Here is a 23078-nt window from a genome sequence, read left to right as displayed (position 1 = left end):
GGCCGGGAGTCAGAGTCATTCCCTGTACATATTGGGGTGCGACAGTGATTCCCTCTGCCTCCCACTTTATTTAACATCTATTTTGACCACGTAGTTCGTGAAGCCTTCAATAGCTGTACCGGGGAAATTTCCATTTGGTACAGATATAATGGGAGGCTCATCGATGCCTGGGTGTGATCAAGGGATGGCTCCCTATTGGTCAACCACGTTATGTATGCCGATGATTTGGTAATAGCTGCTCATTCAGAAGAGGAGTTGGAGACGCTGCTGCTGAAACTGGAGCGTGCCACTAAGAGGTGGGGCCTTACCATCAGCCCCACCAAAACTAAGCACCTGCCTGGGTATTTTGTACCATCGGACACTCCACCCCCACAACTACTAATCGGTAATGCGGCAGTTGTGGAGAGAGTGGAGAGTTTCCCATACCTGGGCAGTGTGCTCATGACCGGCTCCGGTTTAACAGCAGAGGTCTCACTCCGAATCAGTCGAGCGGCTATATCTTTTCATCGGTTGCATAACGCTGTGTGGAAGCTACCTGGTCTGTCGCTCTGCACGAAGCTTCAGGTCTTCTCGGCCACAGTCATTCCCTCCCTTCTCTACGTTTGCAAAACGTGAACCCCCCTAATGGAGCATCTTCGCCGGTTAGAAACATTTAGGCTGGCCTGCCTCCGATCCATCCTGGGTTTAACCAGGCTGGATTGTGTGAGGAGCTCACAAATCCGGCAGGCAAGTCTGCGTTGGCTGGGTCATGTAGCCCGCATGCCCAGCCACCGCATGCCTAAACAGCTTTTGTTCGGCCGGATCGAGGGGGCTAAACAGGCGCGTTACGGGCTAGAGAAGAGATGGAGTGATGTGGTACAGGAGGACGTGGAGCTGAGTGGATTTTCCGATGACTGGTACCAGCGGTGTCAAGATCGGCCTCTGTGGAGGAGCAGTTGGAGGCAGTCGCCCTCCAATAACAACGGAAGGCGGAGGAGCGACGCTCACAACAACGAGTGGAGCGCCGGGTGGATAAAGCACAGCAAGTTGGTACAGTAGGGGGCACAGGTGGTGCATCAGCCAGTCATCTCGGTCATCTCGGTCTGTCGACCCGTGGCACCTGGGTCTGCCCCGTGACCTCCTGCCAGCGGGCGTTCGACACTAACACGTGGCCTCAAGGTGCACATGGCCTGGCACAAGCGTCGTGGTGACGTCACCCCCACTTAGTGGCGAATGGCGGTTGTTGTTATTGTCAGTGTGTGTCAGTGTGTATGAGTGTGTATCAGTGTGTATCAGTGTGTATGTGTGTATGAGTGTGTATGAGTGTGTGTCAGTGTGTGTCAGTGTGTGTCAGTGTGTATGAGAGTGTATGAGTGTGTATGAGTGTGTGTCAGTGTGTATGAGTGTGTATGAGTGTGTATGAGTGTGTGTATGAGTGTGTGTATGAGTGTGTGTCAGTGTGTGTCAGTGTGTATGAGTGTGGGTCAGTGTGTGTTTATCTCTGTGTGTGTGTATCTGTGTGTGTGTCTCAGTCTGTATGAGTGTGTGTGTATCTGTGCGTGTGTATCTGTGTGTGTGTGTCTCAGTCTGTATGAGTGTGTGTGTATCTGTGTGTGTGTGTGTCTCAGTCTGTATGAGTGTGTGTGTATCTGTGTGTGTGTGTCTGTGTGTGTGTCTCATTCTGTATGAGTGTGTGTATCTGTGTGTGTGTCTCAGTTTGTATGAGTGTGTGTGTGTCTGTGTGTGTGTATCTGTGTGTGTGTGTCTCAGTCTGTATGAGTGTGTGTATCTGTGTGTGTGTATCAGTGTGTGTGTCTCAGTCTGTATCAGTCTGTATGAGTGTGTGTGTATCTGTGTGTGTGTCTCAGTCTATCAGTCTGTATGAGTGTGTGTTGTCTGTGTGTGTATCAGTGTGTATCAGTGTGTATCAATGTCTGTGTATCTGATCGGGGTCTTTGCACGTCCGACTCTAGTGTCGGATCATTGTCTCCCCCCCCCATCCCCCCGGACCTCTCCCCGCCGCCTACCCCCTCGTGAGCCATTCTGTCACCCGATCCCAGGATTAGGGGTCGAACGGGGACTCTGAGTGAGCTTAAAGAGACCCCCCTCCCCCACCCCCCAACGGAGCCCCCCTCCCCCATTTACCCCTAAAGACACCGCGCACCCTCCCCCCGTGTCCCCCCTCCCCCCGTGTCCCCCCTCCCCCCGTGTCCCCCCTCCCCCCGTGCCCCGCCCCCGTGCCCCCCCCCGTGCCCCCCCCCCCCCGTGCCTCCTCCCCCCGTGTCCCCCCTCCCCCCGTGTCCCCCCTCCCGCCGTGTCCCCCCTCCCCCCGTGCCCCCTCCCCCACCGTGTCCCCCCCCCCTCCCCCGTGTCCCCACTCGCCATGTTTATCTCCCCGTGTCTCTATCACCGTGCCCCTCTCTCCCCGTCTGCTACGTTTCTCGTCCTCAGCACCCCCCTACCCCCCACCTCGAGTCAAGTTCACACCGCGACCCCCCCCTTCCGCATCCTCCCCGCAGCTCTAATTCACCCCCCCCCCTCTCTCTCAATCTCTCAACTTTCTTCTCTTCATCTCCGTAAGACAAAGATCCTCATTTAGACTTGACTCACTGTCGGGGCAAGTGCTGTTCGCGAGATACGATGACGTTCACCACACATTCACGCAACCAATCAGCCATCCACTCGCTCATCCACCCATCCAACCACTCATTCAGCCACTCACTCACCCTTCAAACCACTCAATCAACCACTCAACCACTCACTCAGCCACTCACTCACCCTTCAACCCACTCACTCACCCTTGAACCCACTCACTCACTCAGCCACTCACTCACCCTTCAACCCACTCACTCAGCCACTCACTCACCCATCAACCCACCCAATCACTCACTCACTTAGCCACTCACTCAACCACTCACTCAACCACTCACTCAACCACTCACTCACTCAGCCACTCACTCAATCACTCACTCACTCAGCCACTCAACCTTCAACCCACTCACTCACCCATCAACCCACCCAATCACTCACTCAGCCACTCACTCACTCAGCCACTCACTCACTCACCCATCAACCCACTCACTCACCCATCAACCCACTCACTCAACCACTCACTCAGCCACTCACTCAGCCACTCACTCAGCCATTCACCCACCTCACTTACCCACCCACTCACTCACCCACCCACCCACCCACTCTCACACACACTCTCACTCACTCACCCACCCACTCACCCACCCACCTCACTCACCCACCCACTCTCCCACACACTCTCTCACTCACCCACCCACCCACTCACCCACCCACCTCACTCACCCACCCACCCACTCTCCCACACACTCACCCACCCACCCACTCACCCACACACTCTCTCACTCACCCACCCACCCACTCACCCACCCACCTCACTCACCCACCCACCCACTCTCCCACACACTCTCTCACTCACCCACCCACCGACGCTGACCCACAGTGCCCAACCGCGGAGGGCATGGGCACTGATGCATGGGATACCCCCCCTCTCTCTCCTATTCCCCTCTTCCTGCCTCTCCCTCCCCTCTCTCCTCTCCGCTTCCGTCTCCCCTCTCCGTTCTCCCTCTCCCCTCTCCCCATCTCTGCTGTCTCCCCTTGGCCCCCTCCTCCCCATCAACCCTCTTCCTCTTCCTCCTCCTCCTCTTGCATCTCCCCGCCTCTCCTTGCCCCGCATCTCCGCTTCCACGTCCCCGTGTCGTGTTCACTTCCCCCCCCCACCCCCCTCTCCCACCACTAACAAAATACAAAGATCCCCCGTAAAGCCTTAACAGACTGTCGGGGCAAGTGCTGTTAGCGAGTAGCACCTATGAAGGCCGCCACGGCACACGAGGGGGAGGGTGGTCAGCACCACGCACGGCCGCCTTTGTCTCCCCAGTGCTTATATTGTTACACACCGCATCAGATATTCATTGAGGCTGAGTCGACCTAGGGGAGGCCCAGGAGCAGTTCAAATATTCGTCGCGGGTGTTGGTGGTCGTGAGCGGAAATTGCAATCGGGTCGTAGCACAGAGCGTCACCACTACACTCACCACGCTAACTACCATCGTCACCATCATCACCATCATCATGACCACCACCACCATCATCACCACCACCATCATCATCATCACCACCACCATCATCATCATCATCACCACCACCACCATCATCATCATCACCACCACCACCACCACCATCATCATCATCAACACCACCATCATCATCATCACCATCATCACCACACTCACCACTACACTCACCTCACTCACCACACTCACTATCATCATCACCACTACACTCACCACTACACTCACCACACTCACCACCACCATCACCATCACCACCATCATCATCACCACCACACTCACCACCACAATCACCACTACACTCACCACACTCACTAGCACCACCACCACTACACTCACCACCACCACACTCACCACACTCACCACCATCGTCACCATCATCCCCACCATCATCACCACTACACTCACCACCACCACACTCACCACACTCACCACCATCATCACCATCATCACCACTACCACCACCACACTCACCACACTCACCACCATCATCACCATCATCACCATCATCCCCACCATCATCACCACTACACTCACCACACTCACCACAATCACCATCATCATCACCACTACACTCACCACGCTCACCATCATCATCACCACCATCATCACCACTACACTCACCACACTCACCACACTCACTATCATCATCACCACTACACTCACCACCACCATCACCACTACACTCACCACCACCATCACCACCACCATCACCACCATCATCACCACTATACTCACCACCATCATAATCACCACCACACTCACCACCACCATCACCACTACACTCACCACCACCACGTTCACTACCACCATCTTCAACATCACCACCACCACCACACTCACCACCATCACCACCACCATCTTCAACATCACCACTACCACACTCACTATCATCATCACCACTACTACCATCTTCAACATCACCATCATCACCACACTCACCACCACCATCACCACCACACTCACCACCATCATCACCACACTCACCACCACCATATCACCACCACACTCACCACCATCACCACCATCATCACCACTACCATCTTCAACATCACCACTACCACACTAACTATCATCACCACTACTACCATCTTCAACATCACCATCACCACCACACTCACCACCATCATCACCACCACACTCACCACCACCATCATCACCACACTCAACACCACCATCATCACCACCACACTCACCACCATTATCACCACCACCATCACCACCATCATCACCACTACCATCTTCAACATCACCACTACCATCATCACCACCACCAGCATCACCACCACCACCACCACCATCTTCAATATCACCACCACAATCACCACCATCATCACCACCCCCACCATCTTCAACATCACCACTACCACACTCACCACCATCATCCGCATCACCACCCCCATCATCTTTATCATCACCACTACCACACTCACCACCACCACCACACTCACCACCACCATCATCACCACCACCATTACCACCATCATCACCACTACCATCTTCAACATCACCACCACCATCATCACCACCACCACCATCTTCAACATCACCACCACACTCACCACCATCATCATCACGATCTTCAACATCACCACCACCATCATCACCACCACCACTATCACCACCACCATCTTCAACATCACCACCACCATCACCACCACTATCACCACCACCATCTTCAACATCACCACCACCATCATCACCCCCACCATCTTCAACATCACCATCATCACTACATTCACCACCACCATCATCACCACTACCACACTCACCACCATCACCACCACCCGCACCACCAGCCCTGCCCCCCCCCCCCCCGTCTGTCTCCAACGCTTTCGGGGGTCAAACCGGGACGTCGATGATTGTGGGGGGGGAGGGGGGGGTCACTGACCCCCCCCCCCGTGTCCCCAGTTGCCCTGGTGACGGGGATAGAGGCGAGACACGACGCTGTCTCTCTCGAGGAATAAAGCGGCTCAGTCAGGGACAGCGAGGGGCGGGAGAGGGGGGGGGCGAGGGGGAGGTAGGAGCGGTGGCAGAGTGGTTAGCGCACTGCGCTACGAATTCCAGGGTTCGATTTCCCGCTCACAACATCGCATTCATAAATATCTCAACCAGTGCTGCCCCTCGCCCCTAGGTCGACTCAGCCTTAACCACGTGAGAACCAGCTGTGTGTGTGCAACACATCAGCACGGGAAAGACAAAGGCGGCCGGGCGTGGAATTCGCCACCCACCCCCTCGTGTGCCGTGCCGGCCTTCATAGGTGCTGCTCGCTAACTGCACTTGCCCCAGCAGTCGTTTAAGGCTACACGGGGGAACTTTGTTTGAGTTATAAGGAGTGGTGAGTGATGGGTGAGTGTGGTGGTGAGTTGGGAGTTGTTTGTAGTGTGTGGTGAGTATGGTGAGCACGGGGTGTGGTGAGGGTGTTGAGTGGTCAGTGGTAAGTAGCGTGGTGAGTGGTGTGGTGAGTGGAGTGGTGAGTGGTGTGGTGAGTAGAGTGGTGAGTGGTGTGGTGAGTGGAGTGGTGAGTGGTGTGGTGAGTAGAGTGGTGAGTGGTGTGGTGAGTGGTGTGGTGAGTAGAGTGGTGAGTGGGGTGGTGAGTGGTGTGGTGAGTGTGGTGGTGAGTGATGTGGTGAGTGGCGTGGTGAGTGGTGAGTAGAGTGGTGAGTCGTGTGGTGAGTGGTGAGTAGAGTGGTGAGTGGTGTGGTGAGTGGTGTGGTGAGTGGTGAGTGGTGTGGTGAGTGGTGTGGTGAGTGGAGTGGTGAGTGGTGTGGTGAGTGGTTAGTAACGTGGTGAGTGGTGTGGTGAGTGGTGTGGTGAGTGGAGTGGTGAGTGGAGTGGTGAGTGGTGTGGTGAGTAGAGTGGTGAGTGGTGTGGTGAGTGGTGTGGTGAGTAGAGTGGTGAGTCGTGTGGTGAGTGGTGAGTAGAGTGGTGAGTGGTGTGGTGAGTGGTGTGGTGAGTGGTGAGTGGTGTGGTGAGTGGTGAGTGGTGTGGTGAGTGGTGTGGTGAGTGGTGTGGTGAGTGGAGTGGTGAGTGGTTAGTAACGTGGTGAGTGGTGTGGTGAGTGGTGTGGTGAGTGGAGTGGTGAGTGGTGTGGTGAGTGGTGTGGTGAGTAGCGTGGTGAGTGGTGTGGTGAGTGGTGTGGTGAGTGGTGTGGTGAGTAGCGTGGTGATTGGTGTGGTGAGTGGTTAGTAACGTGGTGAGTGGTGTGGTGAGTGGTGTGGTGAGTGGAGTGGTGAGTGGTGTGGTGAGTGGTGTGGTGAGTGTGGTGGTGAGTGGCGTGGTGAGTGGTGAGTGGAGTGGTGAGTATAGTGGTGAGTGGTGTGGTGAGTGGTGTGGTCAGTGGTGTGGTGAGTGGTGTGGTGAGTGGTGTGGTGAGTGTGGTGGTGAGTGGTGTGGTGAGTGGTGTGGTGAGTGGTGAGTGGAGTGGTGAGTGGTGAGTGGCGTGGTGAGTGGCGTGGTGAGTGGCGTGGTGAGTAGCGTGGTGAGTGACGTGGTGAGTTGCGTGGTGAGTTGCGTGGTGAGTTGTGTGGTGAGTGGTGTGGAGAGTAGTGTGGTGGGTGGTGAGTAGAGTGGTGAGTGGTGTGGTGAGTGGTGTGGTGAGTGGTGAGTGGTGTGGTGAGTGGTGTGGTGAGTGGTGTGGTGAGTGGAGTGGTGAGTGGTGTGGTGAGTGGTTAGTAACGTGGTGAGTGGTGTGGTGAGTGGTGTGGTGAGTGGAGTGGTGAGTGGAGTGGTGAGTGGTGTGGTGAGTAGAGTGGTGAGTGGTGTGGTGAGTGGTGTGGTGAGTAGAGTGGTGAGTCGTGTGGTGAGTGGTGAGTAGAGTGGTGAGTGGTGTGGTGAGTGGTGTGGTGAGTGGTGAGTGGTGTGGTGAGTGGTGTGGTGAGTGGTGTGGTGAGTGGAGTGGTGAGTGGTTAGTAACGTGGTGAGTGGTGTGGTGAGTGGTGTGGTGAGTGGAGTGGTGAGTGGTGTGGTGAGTGGTGTGGTGAGTAGCGTGGTGAGTGGTGTGGTGAGTGGTGTGGTGAGTGGTGTGGTGAGTAGCGTGGTGATTGGTGTGGTGAGTGGTTAGTAACGTGGTGAGTGGTGTGGTGAGTGGTGTGGTGAGTGGAGTGGTGAGTGGTGTGGTGAGTGGTGTGGTGAGTGTGGTGGTGAGTGGCGTGGTGAGTGGTGAGTGGAGTGGTGAGTATAGTGGTGAGTGGTGTGGTGAGTGGTGTGGTCAGTGGTGTGGTGAGTGGTGTGGTGAGTGGTGTGGTGAGTGTGGTGGTGAGTGGTGTGGTGAGTGGTGTGGTGAGTGGTGAGTGGAGTGGTGAGTGGTGAGTGGCGTGGTGAGTGGCGTGGTGAGTGGCGTGGTGAGTAGCGTGGTGAGTGACGTGGTGAGTTGCGTGGTGAGTTGCGTGGTGAGTTGTGTGGTGAGTGGTGTGGAGAGTAGTGTGGTGGGTGGTGTGGTGAGTGGCGTGGTGAGTGGTGTGGTGAGTAGCGTGGTGAGTGGCGTGGTGAGTAGCGTGGTGAGTAACGTGGTGAGTGGCGTGGTGAGTGGCGTGGTGAGTGGCGTGGTGAGTGGCGTGGTGAGTGGCGTGGTGAGTAGCGTGGTGAGTAGCGTGGTGAGTAGAGTGGTGAGTAGCGTGGTGAGTAGCGTGGTGAGTAGAGTGGTGAGTAGCGTGGTGAGTAGAGTGGTGAGTAGTGTGGTGAGTAGCGTGGTGAGTGGTGTGGTGAGTAGAGTGGTGAGTAGAGTGGTGAGTAGCGTGGTGAGTAGCGTGGTGAGTAGAGTGGTGAGTAGCGTGGTGAGTGGCGTGGTGAGTGGTGTGGTGAGTGGCGTGGTGAGTGGCGTGGTGAGTAGAGTGGTGAGTGGTGTGGTGAATAGTGTGGTGAGTAATGTGGTGAGTAGCGTGGTGAGTCGTGTGGTGAGTGGTGTGGTGAGTGGTGTGGTGAGTGGTGTGGTGAGTGGTGTGGTGAGTAGCGTGGTGAGTGGTGTGGTGAGTAGCGTGGTGAGTGGCGTGGTGAGTACCGTGGTGAGTAGCGTGGTGAGTAGTGTGGTGAGTAGCGTGGTGAGTAGCGTGGTGAGTAGCGTGGTGAGTGGCGTGGTGAGTAGCGTGGTGAGTGGCGTGGTGAGTAGAGTGGTGAGTGGCGTGGTGAGTGGCGTGGTGAGTAGAATGGTGAGTGGCGTGGTGAGTAGCGTGGTGAGTAGCGTGGTGAGTAGCGTGGTGAGTAACGTGGTGAGTGGTGTGGTGAGTAGAGTGGTGAGTGGCGTGGTGAGTAGCGTGGTGAGTAGCGTGGTGAGTAGCGTGGTGAGTAGCGTGGTGAGTGGTGTGGTGAGTAGAGTGGTGAATAGTGTGGTGAGTAATGTGGTGAGTAGCGTGGTGAGTCGTGTGGTGAGTAGCGTGGTGAGTGGTGTGGTGAGTGGTGTGGTGAGTGTGGTGGTGAGTGGCGTGGTGAGTGGTGAGTGGAGTGGTGAGTATAGTGGTGAGTGGTGTGGTGAGTGGTGTGGTCAGTGGTGTGGTGAGTGGTGTGGTGAGTGGTGTGGTGAGTGTGGTGGTGAGTGGTGTGGTGAGTGGTGTGGTGAGTGGTGAGTGGAGTGGTGAGTGGTGAGTGGCGTGGTGAGTAGCGTGGTGAGTAACGTGGTGAGTGGCGTGGTGAGTGGCGTGGTGAGTGGCGTGGTGAGTAGCGTGGTGAGTAGAGTGGTGAGTAGCGTGGTGAGTAGAGTGGTGAGTAGCGTGGTGAGTAGCGTGGTGAGTAGAGTGGTGAGTAGTGTGGTGAGTAGCGTGGTGAGTGATGTGGTGAGTAGAGTGGTGAGTAGAGTGGTGAGTAGCGTGGTGAGTAGCGTGGTGAGTAGAGTGGTGAGTAGCGTGGTGAGTGGCGTGGTGAGTGGTGTGGTGAGTGGTGTGGTGAGTAGCAGAGGTGTGGACTCGAGTCATGTGACTTGGACTCGAGTCAGACTCGAGTCATGAATTTGATGACTTGCGACTCGACTTGGACTTGCATAACAATGACTTTGTCCCACCTATGAGATGTGGACTCGAGTCATGTGACTTGGACTCGAGTCAGACTCGAGTCATGAATTTGATGACTTGCGACTCGACTTGGACTTGCATAACAATGACTTTGTCCCACCTCTGGTGAGTAGCGTGGTGAGTAGAGTGGTGAGTAGAGTGGTGAGTAGCGTGGTGAGTGGCGTGGTGAGTGGCGTGGTGAGTGGCGTGGTGAGTAGAGTGGTGAGTGATGTGGTGAATAGTGTGGTGAGTAATGTGGTGAGTAGCGTGGTGAGTCGTGTGGTGAGTGGTGTGGTGAGTGGTGTGGTGAGTGGTGTGGTGAGTAGCGTGGTGAGTGGTGTGGTGAGTAGCGTGGTGAGTCGTGTGGTGAGTAGCGTGGTGAGTGGTGTGGTGAGTGGTGTGGTGAGTGTGGTGGTGAGTGGCGTGGTGAGTGGTGAGTGGAGTGGTGAGTATAGTGGTGAGTGGTGTGGTGAGTGGTGTGGTCAGTGGTGTGGTGAGTGGTGTGGTGAGTGGTGTGGTGAGTGTGGTGGTGAGTGGTGTGGTGAGTGGTGTGGTGAGTGGTGAGTGGAGTGGTGAGTGGTGAGTGGCGTGGTGAGTGGCGTGGTGAGTGGTGTGGTGAGTAGCGTGGTGAGTGACGTGGTGAGTTGCGTGGTGAGTGGCGTGGTGAGTTGTGTGGTGAGTGGTGTGGAGAGTAGTGTGGTGGGTGGTGTGGTGAGTGGCGTGGTGAGTGGTGTGGTGAGTAGCGTGGTGAGTGGCGTGGTGAGTAGCGTGGTGAGTGGCGTGGTGAGTGGCGTGGTGAGTGGCGTGGTGAGTGGCGTGGTGAGTACCGTGGTGAGTAGCGTGGTGAGTAGAGTGGTGAGTAGCGTGGTGAGTAGCGTGGTGAGTAGAGTGGTGAGTAGCGTGGTGAGTAGCGTGGTGAGTAGAGTGGTGAGTAGTGTGGTGAGTAGCGTGGTGAGTGATGTGGTGAGTAGAGTGGTGAGTAGAGTGGTGAGTAGCGTGGTGAGTAGCGTGGTGAGTAGAGTGGTGAGTAGCGTGGTGAGTGGCGTGGTGAGTGGTGTGGTGAGTGGTGTGGTGAGTAGCGTGGTGAGTAGAGTGGTGAGTAGCGTGGTGAGTGGCGTGGTGAGTGGCGTGGTGAGTGGCGTGGTGAGTAGCGTGGTGAGTAGTGTGGTGAGTGATGTGGTGAATAGTGTGGTGAGTAATGTGGTGAGTAGCGTGGTGAGTCGTGTGGTGAGTGGTGTGGTGAGTGGTGTGGTGAGTGGTGTGGTGAGTAGCGTGGTGAGTGGTGTGGTGAGTAGCGTGGTGAGTGGCGTGGTGAGTAGCGTGGTGAGTGGCGTGGTGAGTGGCGTGGTGAGTGGCGTGGTGAGTAGCGTGGTGAGTAGCGTGGTGAGTAGCGTGGTGAGTAGCGTGGTGAGTAGCGTGGTGAGTGGGGTGGTGAGTAGAGTGGTGAATAGTGTGGTGAGTAATGTGGTGAGTAGCGTGGTGAGTCGTGTGGTGAGTAGCGTGGTGAGTAGCGTGGTGAGTGGTGTGGTGAGTGGCGTGGTGAGTAGCGTGGTGAGTAGCGTGGTGAGTGGCGTGGTGAGTAGAGTGGTGAGTGGCGTGGTGAGTAGCGTGGTGAGTAGCGTGGTGAGTGGTGTGGTGAGTAGCGTGGTGAGTAGCATGGTGAGTGGTGTAGTGAGTAGAGTGGTGAGTGGCGTGGTGAGTAGCGTGGTGAGTAGCGTGGTGAGTAGCGTGGTGAGTGGCGTGGCGAGCGGTGAGGGAGGTCACTGTCTGCACACGGAGCAATCTTCCCAAATTAGTGCATCTCTCTCATTCCTCTGCCTCTCTCTCTCCCACACCCAGGGGAGAGAGAGCGGTGGTGGTGGCGGGGGGCGGTATAGAGAGAGAGGTGGGGGGGCAGAGGGTAGGAGATGAAGGAGAGAGAAGAGAGAGAGGGGGGGGAGAATGCAGAGAGAGAGTGGAGAGAGAGCTACACGTGATAAGACTAACACCTGCTGTAGAACTCTCTCTGTCTCTCCCCCCCACCACCACCGCCGTCACTCTCCATCCATTATCTCTCGCCTTTCTCTCTCTGCCCCCCCCCCCATCTCTCCTCTCTCCCTGCCTCTCACAAGTTCATCTCTCTCTGATGCTCTCCCTATTGTCTCTCTCTCTCTGGCGTCTCTCACACACACACATTGTAAACAAATCTCTCACGCACGCGGAGAACGCGTGAACGTGTGCACGTGCTTTGTAGAGTGAACTTCTTTCGCACCGTACTTCGCCAAGCGTGTTAAGAGCACCGACACGTGTACGCGGAGCCACACAAAATACACAAACCCCCCCCCCCCCCGTGTAGCCTTCAACAGAGACTCACCCGCTCACTCACTCAACCACTCAACTACTCAACTACTCACTCACTCATTAACTCACGAATTAATTCACTAATTTACTCACTCATTAACTCACTCATTCACTCACGAAATAATTCACTCACTCATACACTCATTCACTCACTCATTCACTCACTCATTCACTCACTCATTCACTCACTCATCCACTCACTAATTTACTCACTCACTGATTCACTCACTCACTCACTAATCCACTCACTAATTCACTCACTCATCCACTTACTAATTCACTCACTCATTCACTCACGAATCCACTCGCTCATTCACTCACTCATTCACTCATGAATGAATTCACTCACCCATTCACTCACTCATTCACTAACTCATTCACTCACTCCTTCACTCACTCATTCACTCACTAATCCACTCACTCATTCATTCACTCACTCATTCACTCACGAATTCACTCACGAATTCACTCACGAATCCATTCACTAATATACTCACTCATTCACTCACCCATCCACTAACTCATTAATTCACTCATTCACTCACTAATCCACTCACTCATTCACTCACCCATTCACTCACCAATCCACTCACTCATTCACTCATTCACCTACTAATCCACTTACTAATTCACTCACGAATCCACTCACTCATTCAGTCACTCATCCACTCACTAATTCACTCACGAATCCACTCACTCGTTCACTCACTCATCCACTCACTAATCTACTCACTAATCTACTCACTCATGCATTCACTCATTCACTCACTCACTAATCCACTCACTCACTAATCCACTCACTCATTACTTCACTCACTAATCCACTCACTCACTAATCCACTCACTAATTCACTCATTCATTCACTTATTAATTCACTCACTCACGAATCCACTGACTAATTCACTCATTCATTCCCTCACTCATTAATTCACTCATTCACTCACTCACTAATCCACTCACTCATTTATTCACTCATTTACTCACTCACTAATCCACTCACTCATTCACTCACTCACGAATCCACTCACTCACTCATTCACTCATTCACTTGAGTCCTCACTTGCTCACACTCACACAGCCAAAGACAAAGATCCCCCATGTAGCCTTGGCAGGCTGTTGGGTCAAATGCTTTTCGGCAGCAGCAGCAGCAGCACCTATGAAGGCCGGCACGGCACACGAGGGGGCGGGTGGTCAGCACTACGCCCGTCCGCCTTTGTCTCCCCAGTGCTGACATCTTTTTAAACACACCGCACTCATTTTGAGGCCGAGTCAACGTAGGGGAGGCCCAGGACCGCTTGAAATATTCGTGAGCGGTACAACCCACTGAGCCGCCCGTTCGCCATCGCCAACAAACAAAGACACACGCACCAATACCCCACACGCTTGGCATACCAACAACACCACGCGGGCACACACACGTGCACACACACACACACAGACGCACACACGTGCACACACACACACTCCAATAGCCATACTTGCCATACCCTTGCGTGCAAACAATGACACACACAGGCACGCACAGACACACACACACATAGACACACACAGACACACACATGGACACACACATAGACACACACACAGACACACAGACACACACACACAGACACACACACATAGACACACACAGACACACACAGACACACACACACAGACACACGTGCACGCTCTCACATCAGTGTTTGGCATCCACACAAACACAAACATTCAGTTGCACACAGATACAGAGATGCCCCCCCCACCACCCCCCACCACCCCCCACCCCCCACGTGTATCCCGCATGGGCTGTTGGGGCAGGAGCTGTTCGCGAGCACCGATTAAAGGCCAATGTCGTCGCGCGCAATCAGTTGCACAGTTGCACGCAATCGTTGCGCTCAACCACTGCGTGCAACTGGTTGCCCGACTGATTGCTCAGAAAGCAGGCCGAGCATTACAGACTCAGTTGCTCGCGACTGATTGCACAAACTCCTCCTAACTGGCCGCAACTGGTTGCAACTGGTTGCGGCTGGTTGCAACTGGTTGCGGTGACGCACCAGTGCAGTTGCAATATTTCCGATGTATCACGTGATGATGCAGTTGTGTTTGTTTCACGCCTCTTGCGAATGAGACTGCCCCCTGGCCTCTTGCGTTCACACTCGACTCAACAATATCAACTTGAACTCACTCACGCATTCACTCACTCACACAATCACTCACTCACACAATCACTCACTCACTCATTCATCACTCACTCATTCACTCACTCACACAATCACGCACTCACTCATTCATCACTCACTCATTCACTCACTCAATCATTCACTCACTCACTCATTCACACAATCACCTGCTCACTCGCTCGCTAATGACCCACAAACCAATCAACCCCCTCACCTACTCATTTACTCACTCACTCACCCACCCACTTACTCAATCATTCACTCACCTTTCATCGCACTCACCTACTCACTAACCCACTCAACCACTCATTCACTCAACCACTCACCCACTCACCCATTAACTCAATCAATCAACGACTCATTCACTGACTCATTAACTCACTAATTAACTAACTAATTCACTCACTCATTCACTCATTCATTCGCTCACTCAATCACTCACTCATTCACCCTTTCATTCACTCTTTCATTCACTCACTCATTCACTCACTCATTCACTCAACCACCCACCCACTCAGTCATTCGAGTCCTCACTTGCTCACAACTCACACCTCCAAAGACAAAGATCCCCCATATAGCCTTGGCAGACTGTCGGGGCTCACACTCACCTGCTCACACTCACCTGCTCACACTCACCTGCTCACACTCACCTGCTCACATTCACCTGCTCACACTCACACTCACCTGCTCACACTCACACTCACATGCTCACACTCACACTCACCTGCTCACACTCACCTGCTCACACTCACCTGCTCACACTCACCTGCTCACACTCACCTGCTCACACTCCACTCACCTGGCGGACAGACACAGGGCGTGGGGTCCGGGGCATCACGTGCCACTCGCGCGCGCACCGCCAGGTGTGACGTCACCTGGGGGGGGGGGGGGAAGGGTGTTTAGTCCTTCACCCTCCGGACTCTGGAAGGGTCATTGCCTGAAACGTCGCCTTTTTGTTTCCCCCACGTTTAAGGCCACGCGGTGCAGTTAATGACGAGCGTGTTGGGTTTTATACTGAGCAATACATGGGGCGGGGGGGGGTGATGGTGGTGGTGATGGTTGTGGTGGTGATGTTGGTAATGATGGTGGTGGTGATGTTGGTGGTGATGGTGGTGGTGGTGGTGATGGTGGTGGTGATGGTGATGGTGGTGGTGATGGTGGTGGTGATGGTGGTGGTGATGTTGGTGGTGATGGTGGTGGTGGTGATGATGGTGGTGGTGATGGTGGTGGTGATGGTGATGGTGGTGGTGATGGTGGTGGTGATGGTGGTGGTGATGGTGGTGGTTGTGGAGTCAGCACCACGCCCGACCGCCTTTGTCTCCCCGGAGTGCTCACGCTTTTGCCAGGTTCTCCTTTAAGGCCGAGTCGACCTAGGGCACGGCACCACAACTGGTTTGTTTTGTTGTTAATTCAGAATCTTTATTTATACCGGAGGAATCCGATGAGCTATAAAGCTCTTTTTGCACAGATGTCCAGGGGGTCGAACTGCAGCCATCGTGCGAAACGTCGAACTTGAACCAATCGGCTGTGTCGGGTGGTGGAGGGTTTCACGACAGCATTTGTACAAGTTTCGATTCAAAGCTTTCGTGGCTGCATGAATTCGTATTATTGGTTCTTTCGGTAAAATCGCGTAGAAGGGACATAATAAATTAATACAAATATAAAACAAAACCAATAAAGGAAAATAATAAAATAATAAAATATAAACCAATAAAATTCTCACAACGTTTCGACTGCAACACGAGCAATCGAAACGAGAATTTTATTATAATTGGTTCTTTACCCTTCTATCTGGCAACAAAACTGACACCTTTTTACAAGGAGTCACGTTTGCATAGACCGCAATACCTGCAGTCATAATACAAACAAAAAAAAACACATAACTCTGATAATGTGCACTGTCCTTAAAGTTGATTGATCCACACCCGAGACAGCTTTTCTTAGAGCCTAGTCTCATATGGGTTGGACCAGATGACGCCAAAAGGCGCACAACTCAAAGACAATGCACCATCAGAGTATGAGAGCTCGGGGCAAGCATCTACACTATGGGAACCTCAATGAGGTTCCCTCAATGAGGTTCCCATAGTGTAGATGCTTGCCCCGAGCTCTCATACTCTGATGGTGCATTGTCTTTGAGTTGTGCGCCTTTTGGCGTCATCTGGTCCAACCCATATGAGACTAGGCTCTAAGAAAAGCTGTCTCGGGTGTGGATCAATCAACTTTAAGGACAGTGCACATTATCAGAGTTATGTGTTTTTTTGTTTGTATTATGACTGCAGGTATTGCGGTCTATGCAAACGTGACTCCTTGTAAAAAGGTGTCAGTTTTGTTGCCAGATAGAAGGGTAAAGAACCAATTATCATATTTTTACTGGCAAATGAGGTTCCCATAGTGTAGATGCTTGCCCCGAGCTCTCATACTCTGATGGTGCATTGTCTTTGAGTTGTGCGCCTTTTGGCGTCATCTGGTCCAACCCATATGAGACTAGGCTCTAAGAAAAGCTGTCTCGGGTGTGGATCAATCAACTTTAAGGACAGTGCACATTATCAGAGTTATGTGTTTTTTTGTTTGTATTATGACTGCAGGTATTGCGGTCTATGCAAACGTGACTCCTTGTAAAAAGGTGTCAGTTTTGTTGCCAGATAGAAGGGTAAAGAACCAATTATCATATTTTTACTGGCAAATGAGGTTCCCATAGTGTAGATGCTTGCCCCGAGCTCTCATACTCTGATGGTGCATTGTCTTTGAGTTGTGCGCCTTTTGGCGTCATCTGGTCCAACCCATATGAGACTAGGCTCTAAGAAAAGCTGTCTCGGGTGTGGATCAATCAACTTTAAGGACAGTGCACATTATCAGAGTTATGTGTTTTTTTGTTTGTATTATGACTGCAGGTATTGCGGTCTATGCAAACGTGACTCCTTGTAAAAAGGTGTCAGTTTTGTTGCCAGATAGAAGGGTAAAGAACCAATTATCATATTTTTACTGGCAAATGAGGTTCCCATAGTGTAGATGCTTGCCCCGAGCTCTCATACTCTGATGGTGCATTGTCTTTGAGTTGTGCGCCTTTTGGCGTCATCTGGTCCAACCCATATGAGACTAGGCTCTAAGAAAAGCTGTCTCGGGTGTGGATCAATCAACTTTAAGGACAGTGCACATTATCAGAGTTATGTGTTTTTTTGTTTGTATTATGACTGCAGGTATTGCGGTCTATGCAAACGTGACTCCTTGTAAAAAGGTGTCAGTTTTGTTGCCAGATAGAAGGGTAAAGAACCAATTATCATATTTTTACTGGCAAATGAGGTTCCCATAGTGTAGATGCTTGCCCCGAGCTCTCATACTCTGATGGTGCATTGTCTTTGAGTTGTGCGCCTTTTGGCGTCATCTGGTCCAACCCATATGAGACTAGGCTCTAAGAAAAGCTGTCTCGGGTGTGGATCAATCAACTTTAAGGACAGTGCACATTATCAGAGTTATGTGTTTTTTTTGTTTGTATTATGACTGCAGGTATTGCGGTCTATGCAAACGTGACTCCTTGTAAAAAGGTGTCAGTTTTGTTGCCAGATAGAAGGGTAAAGAACCAATTATCATATTTTTACTGGCAAATGAGGTTCCCATAGTGTAGATGCTTGCCCCGAGCTCTCATACTCTGATGGTGCATTGTCTTTGAGTTGTGCGCCTTTTGGCGTCATCTGGTCCAACCCATATGAGACTAGGCTCTAAGAAAAGCTGTCTCGGGTGTGGATCAATCAACTTTAAGGACAGTGCACATTATCAGAGTTATGTGTTTTTTTTGTTTGTATTATGACTGCAGGTATTGCGGTCTATGCAAACGTGACTCCTTGTAAAAAGGTGTCAGTTTTGTTGCCAGATAGAAGGGTAAAGAACCAATTATCATATTTTTACTGGCAAATGAGGTTCCCATAGTGTAGATGCTTGCCCCGAGCTCTCATACTCTGATGGTGCATTGTCTTTGAGTTGTGCGCCTTTTGGCGTCATCTGGTCCAACCCATATGAGACTAGGCTCTAAGAAAAGCTGTCTCGGGTGTGGATCAATCAACTTTAAGGACAGTGCACATTATCAGAGTTATGTGTTTTTTTGTTTGTATTATGACTGCAGGTATTGCGGTCTATGCAAACGTGACTCCTTGTAAAAAGGTGTCAGTTTTGTTGCCAGATAGAAGGGTAAAGAACCAATTATCATATTTTTACTGGCAAATGAGGTTCCCATAGTGTAGATGCTTGCCCCGAGCTCTCATACTCTGATGGTGCATTGTCTTTGAGTTGTGCGCCTTTTGGCGTCATCTGGTCCAACCCATATGAGACTAGGCTCTAAGAAAAGCTGTCTCGGGTGTGGATCAATCAACTTTAAGGACAGTGCACATTATCAGAGTTATGTGTTTTTTTTTGTTTGTATTATGACTGCAGGTATTGCGGTCTATGCAAACGTGACTCCTTGTAAAAAGGTGTCAGTTTTGTTGCCAGATAGAAGGTTAAAGAACCAATTATCATATTTTTACTGGCAAATGAGGTTCCCATAGTGTAGATGCTTGCCCCGAGCTCTCATACTCTGATGGTGCATTGTCTTTGAGTTGTGCGCCTTTTGGCGTCATCTGGTCCAACCCATATGAGACTAGGCTCTAAGAAAAGCTGTCTCGGGTGTGGATCAATCAACTTTAAGGACAGTGCACATTATCAGAGTTATGTGTTTTTTTGTTTGTATTATGACTGCAGGTATTGCGGTCTATGCAAACGTGACTCCTTGTAAAAAGGTGTCAGTTTTGTTGCCAGATAGAAGGGTAAAGAACCAATTATCATATTTTTACTGGCAAATGAGGTTCCCATAGTGGAGAATTTTATTGTTTTATTATTTTATTATTTCCCTTTTACGCGACTTTCCCGAAAGAACCAATAATATAGCGTTTGTATATTTACGCGATCTAACACAACAACAAACAAGAAAACACTTTATTATGGATTTTGGTCGCGAAAGTCCGACTAATACCACTACTACACCTCGTGTGTTAAACTCGTCTGGGAGGGACCTCAGCATCCATCCCCCACCCCACCCCCCACCACTTGACTTCCCCCCCCACCTCATCCGTCCTCATTAAAGCCAACGCGGCGTTAATTTCCCACTAAGTGGGTTGCTAGGGGGGGGCGGGGGGGGCGGGGTGATGATTGGCTGTGATTAAGGCTAATTGGCACTTGGGGTCACGAGAGGTCAAACGCTCGTCAGCACGGGCTGAGGTTGAGGGGTCGTTAGAAGAGAGGGGTGGGGATGGGGTGGGGGAGCGGTGGTGCAGCGGTTAGGTCGCTGCGCTGCGAACCCGCCCGTGGGCGTCTCTCTAGGTCGACTCAGCCTCAAAATGAGTGCCTGGTGCCGTGTGTGGAACATCAGGGGAGAGACAAAGGCGGCCGGGCGTGGTGGTGGTGGTGGGTGGTGGTGATGGTGATGATGGTGGTGATGGTGATGATGGTGATGGTTGGTGATGGTGGTGATGGTGGTGATGGTGATGATGGTGATGATGGTGATGGTGGTGATGGTGGTGATGGTGATGGTTGGTGATGGTGATGGTGGTGATGGCGATGATGGCGATGATGGCGATGGTTGGTGATGGTTGGTGATGGTGGTGATGGTGGTGATGGTGATGATGGTGGTGATGGTGATGATGGTGATGATGGTTGGTGATGGTGGTGATGGTGGTGATGGTTGGTGATGGTGGTGATGGGTGGCGATGGTGGCGATGGTGGCGATGGGTGGCGATGGGTGGCGATGGGTGGTGATGGTGGTGATGGGTGGTGATGGGTGATGGTGGTGATGGTTGGTGATGGTGGTGATGGGTGGTGATGGTGGCGATGGTGGCGATGGTGGCGATGGGTGGCGATGGGTGGTGATGGTGGTGATGGTTGGTGATGGTGGCGATGGTGGCGATGGTTGGTGATGGTGGTGATGGGTGGTGATGGTGATGATGGGTGGTGATGGTGGCGATGGTGGCGATGGTGGCGATGGGTGGTGATGGTGGTGATGGTGGTGATGGGTGGCGATGTTGGCGATGGGTGGTGATGGTGGTGATTGGTGGTGATGGTGGTGATGGTGGTGATGGGTGGTGATGGTGGCGATGGTGGCGATGGTGGCGATGGGTGGTGATGGTGGTGATGGTGGTGATGGGTGGTGATGGTGGTGATGGTTAGTGATGGTGGTGATGGGTGGTGATGGTGGTGATGGGTGGTGATGGTGGTGATGGTGGTGATGGGTGGTGATGGTGGTGATGGGTGGTGATGGTGGTGATGGTGGTGATGGTTGGTGGTGGTGATGGTGGTGATGGTGGCGATGGTGGCGATGGGTGGTGATGGTGGCGATGGTGGCGATGGTGGCGATGGTGGCGATGGTGATGATGGTGGTGATGGGTGGTGATGGTGGTGATGGGTGGTGATGGTTGGTGATGGTGGTGATGGTGGTGATGGTGGTGATGGGTGGTGATGGTTGGTGATGATGGGTGGTGATGGTGGTGATGGGTGGTGATGGTGCTGATGGTGGTGATGGGTGGTGATGGTGATTGGTGGGTGGTGATGGTGGTGATGGTGGGGATGGGTGGTGATGGGTGATGATGGTGGTGATGGTGATTGGTGGGTGGTGATGGTGATTGGTGGGTGGTGATGGTGGTGATGGTGGTGGTGGGTGGTGATGGTGGTGATGGGTGGTGATGGTGGTGATCGTGTTGATGGTGGTGATCGTGTTGATGGTGGTGATGGGTAGTGCGTTTTTCGCATTACCGGTAACCGCATGGGGCGAAAAAAACCGGTTACCATGGGTTTGCGTACACACACATCGCCGCACGTGGAGCACAGCGCTCGCTCGGCCACTCACCGCCGCCTCCACCGCCTCCACGATGCTCCTCGCCCTCCTCTCCTCCTCGCCCCGGGCCCCCCACGCCTCCACCTCCACGGGCCCCCCCCGCCGACGCCGCAGCTGCAGCTGCTGTTGCTGCTGCTGCTGCTCCAGGAGTCGAACCCGATGTTCGAGCTGCGCGGCTCTGGCCTCGAGTCCCGCCACGAGGTCCCCCCCCCCGGGGCCCCTCCCCCACTGCCCCGTGGCCCCCCCCCAGACGCCCACGCAGCAGACGGCCGCAACAATCAGCACCGTGCACGAGGCCGCCACGCAAACCCCGGGGGCTGTGGCGAGCCGGGAGCCCCCCCACTCCGCCCCCTCCCCCACCTCCTTCTCTCGCGTCTCCATGGCAACGGAGGGAGGAGATGATGGTAGTGATGAGGTGGTCGGGCGATGGGTACCCGTATCCGTCTCCTCGGTGACGACGGAAGAGGAGGTGGTCGGTATGGTTACACGCTGGGTACCCGTATCCGTCTCCTTGGCAACAGAGGAGGTGGTCTGTATTGTTACAAGCTGGATGCCTGTATCCGTCTCCTTGGCAACAGAGGAGGTGGTCGGTATGGTTACAAGCTGGATGCCTGTATCTGTCTCCTTGGCAACAGAGGAGGTGGTCGGTATGGTGACACGCTGGATGCCTGTATCCGTCTCCTTGGCAACAGAGGAGGTGATCGGTATGGTGACACGCTGGGTACCCGTATTCGTCTCCGTGGCAACGGAGGCGGAAGAGGTCGATGGGGTTGTAGAGATGGATTTGAGGGGTAGGGGGGTTATGGGAGGATGGAGGGAGGGGGGATTCCGGCTCGTGACCAGTCGAGATCTGGAGTGGGCGAGATGAACGAGAGATGCGAGAGACGCACACGTGAGGGTTGGTGGACCACACACAGATGGGAGGCGAGACTCACGCGTGCCAGTTCATGGCCGTACAGCAAAAAGACATTGGCATCGACTTCACAGCGCTCATCAGCAAGCGTGCATGCGTGCGTGGTGTTCCAACTGTGTGCGGTATTGTTGTGTTATTCTTAGGTTTTTCGGAAAAGTTACGTAGGTAAAAAAAATAATTAATAAAAGTATCGTGCTGTGACGGTTCCACCTGAAGACGGAGGCTTGTGTTGCCTCCGAAACGTCGTGATTTTAATTTTATTTTTTATTTTACTTTAATTAATTTAAATTTTTTACCTACGTGACTTTACCGAAAAAACCTAAGAATATGAATCCTTGCAGTCACGAAAGCTTCAAATCTACAATATTGTTGTGTTGTTGTGAGGTTCTGACCCGCCCTTGCTGGACACCTGTGAAGCTTCAGAGCTCATCGGATTCCTCCGGTATGAAAACATATTCTGGTGGTTGATCTGATGCCTTCACCCATTAACTCCGTTGGCGAGATGTTAACTACCTCGCCTGGTATGTAGGAGGTCGTGGGTTCGGAGCCGACCCTGGCGTCTACTGCTGCATGTTTGGAGTCTGTGTATGTGTCTCTCTCTCTCCCCGTGGTCGCGTTTGATTTTTCTCTGGGGGTCCTCGAGTTTCCCCCCCCTCCCCCCCTCCGCATCTACAGAATCAACATCACGCGTTCGGAGTGTTTAGCGACAACAAATGCCCACGTGATGATGGTGATGATGATGGTGATGA

The 23078-nt window shown here is 53.0% G+C and overlaps 1 long non-coding RNA gene across 1 annotated transcript in view; it reads right to left on the bottom strand.

Annotated features, from left to right (window-relative positions):
• LOC144942561 (uncharacterized) overlaps positions 1 to 21514 on the bottom strand; it is a 34955-nt gene extending 13441 nt beyond the window's left edge. Inside the window, exons 1-2 of the long non-coding RNA XR_013639396.1 lie at positions 21429 to 21514; positions 15360 to 15435 (exon numbers count right to left, since the gene is read on the bottom strand). This is a non-coding gene — a long non-coding RNA (uncharacterized LOC144942561). The remainder of the gene's footprint in view (positions 1 to 15359; positions 15436 to 21428) is intronic.
• Positions 21515 to 23078: the final 1564 nt, after the last annotated feature.

The sequence above is a fragment of the Lampetra fluviatilis genome, chromosome 27 (assembly GCF_964198595.1).
Source record: "Lampetra fluviatilis chromosome 27, kcLamFluv1.1, whole genome shotgun sequence".
Lineage (NCBI taxonomy): Eukaryota > Metazoa > Chordata > Hyperoartia > Petromyzontiformes > Petromyzontidae > Lampetra > Lampetra fluviatilis.
This window is presented reverse-complemented; position numbering and strand designations above follow the sequence as displayed.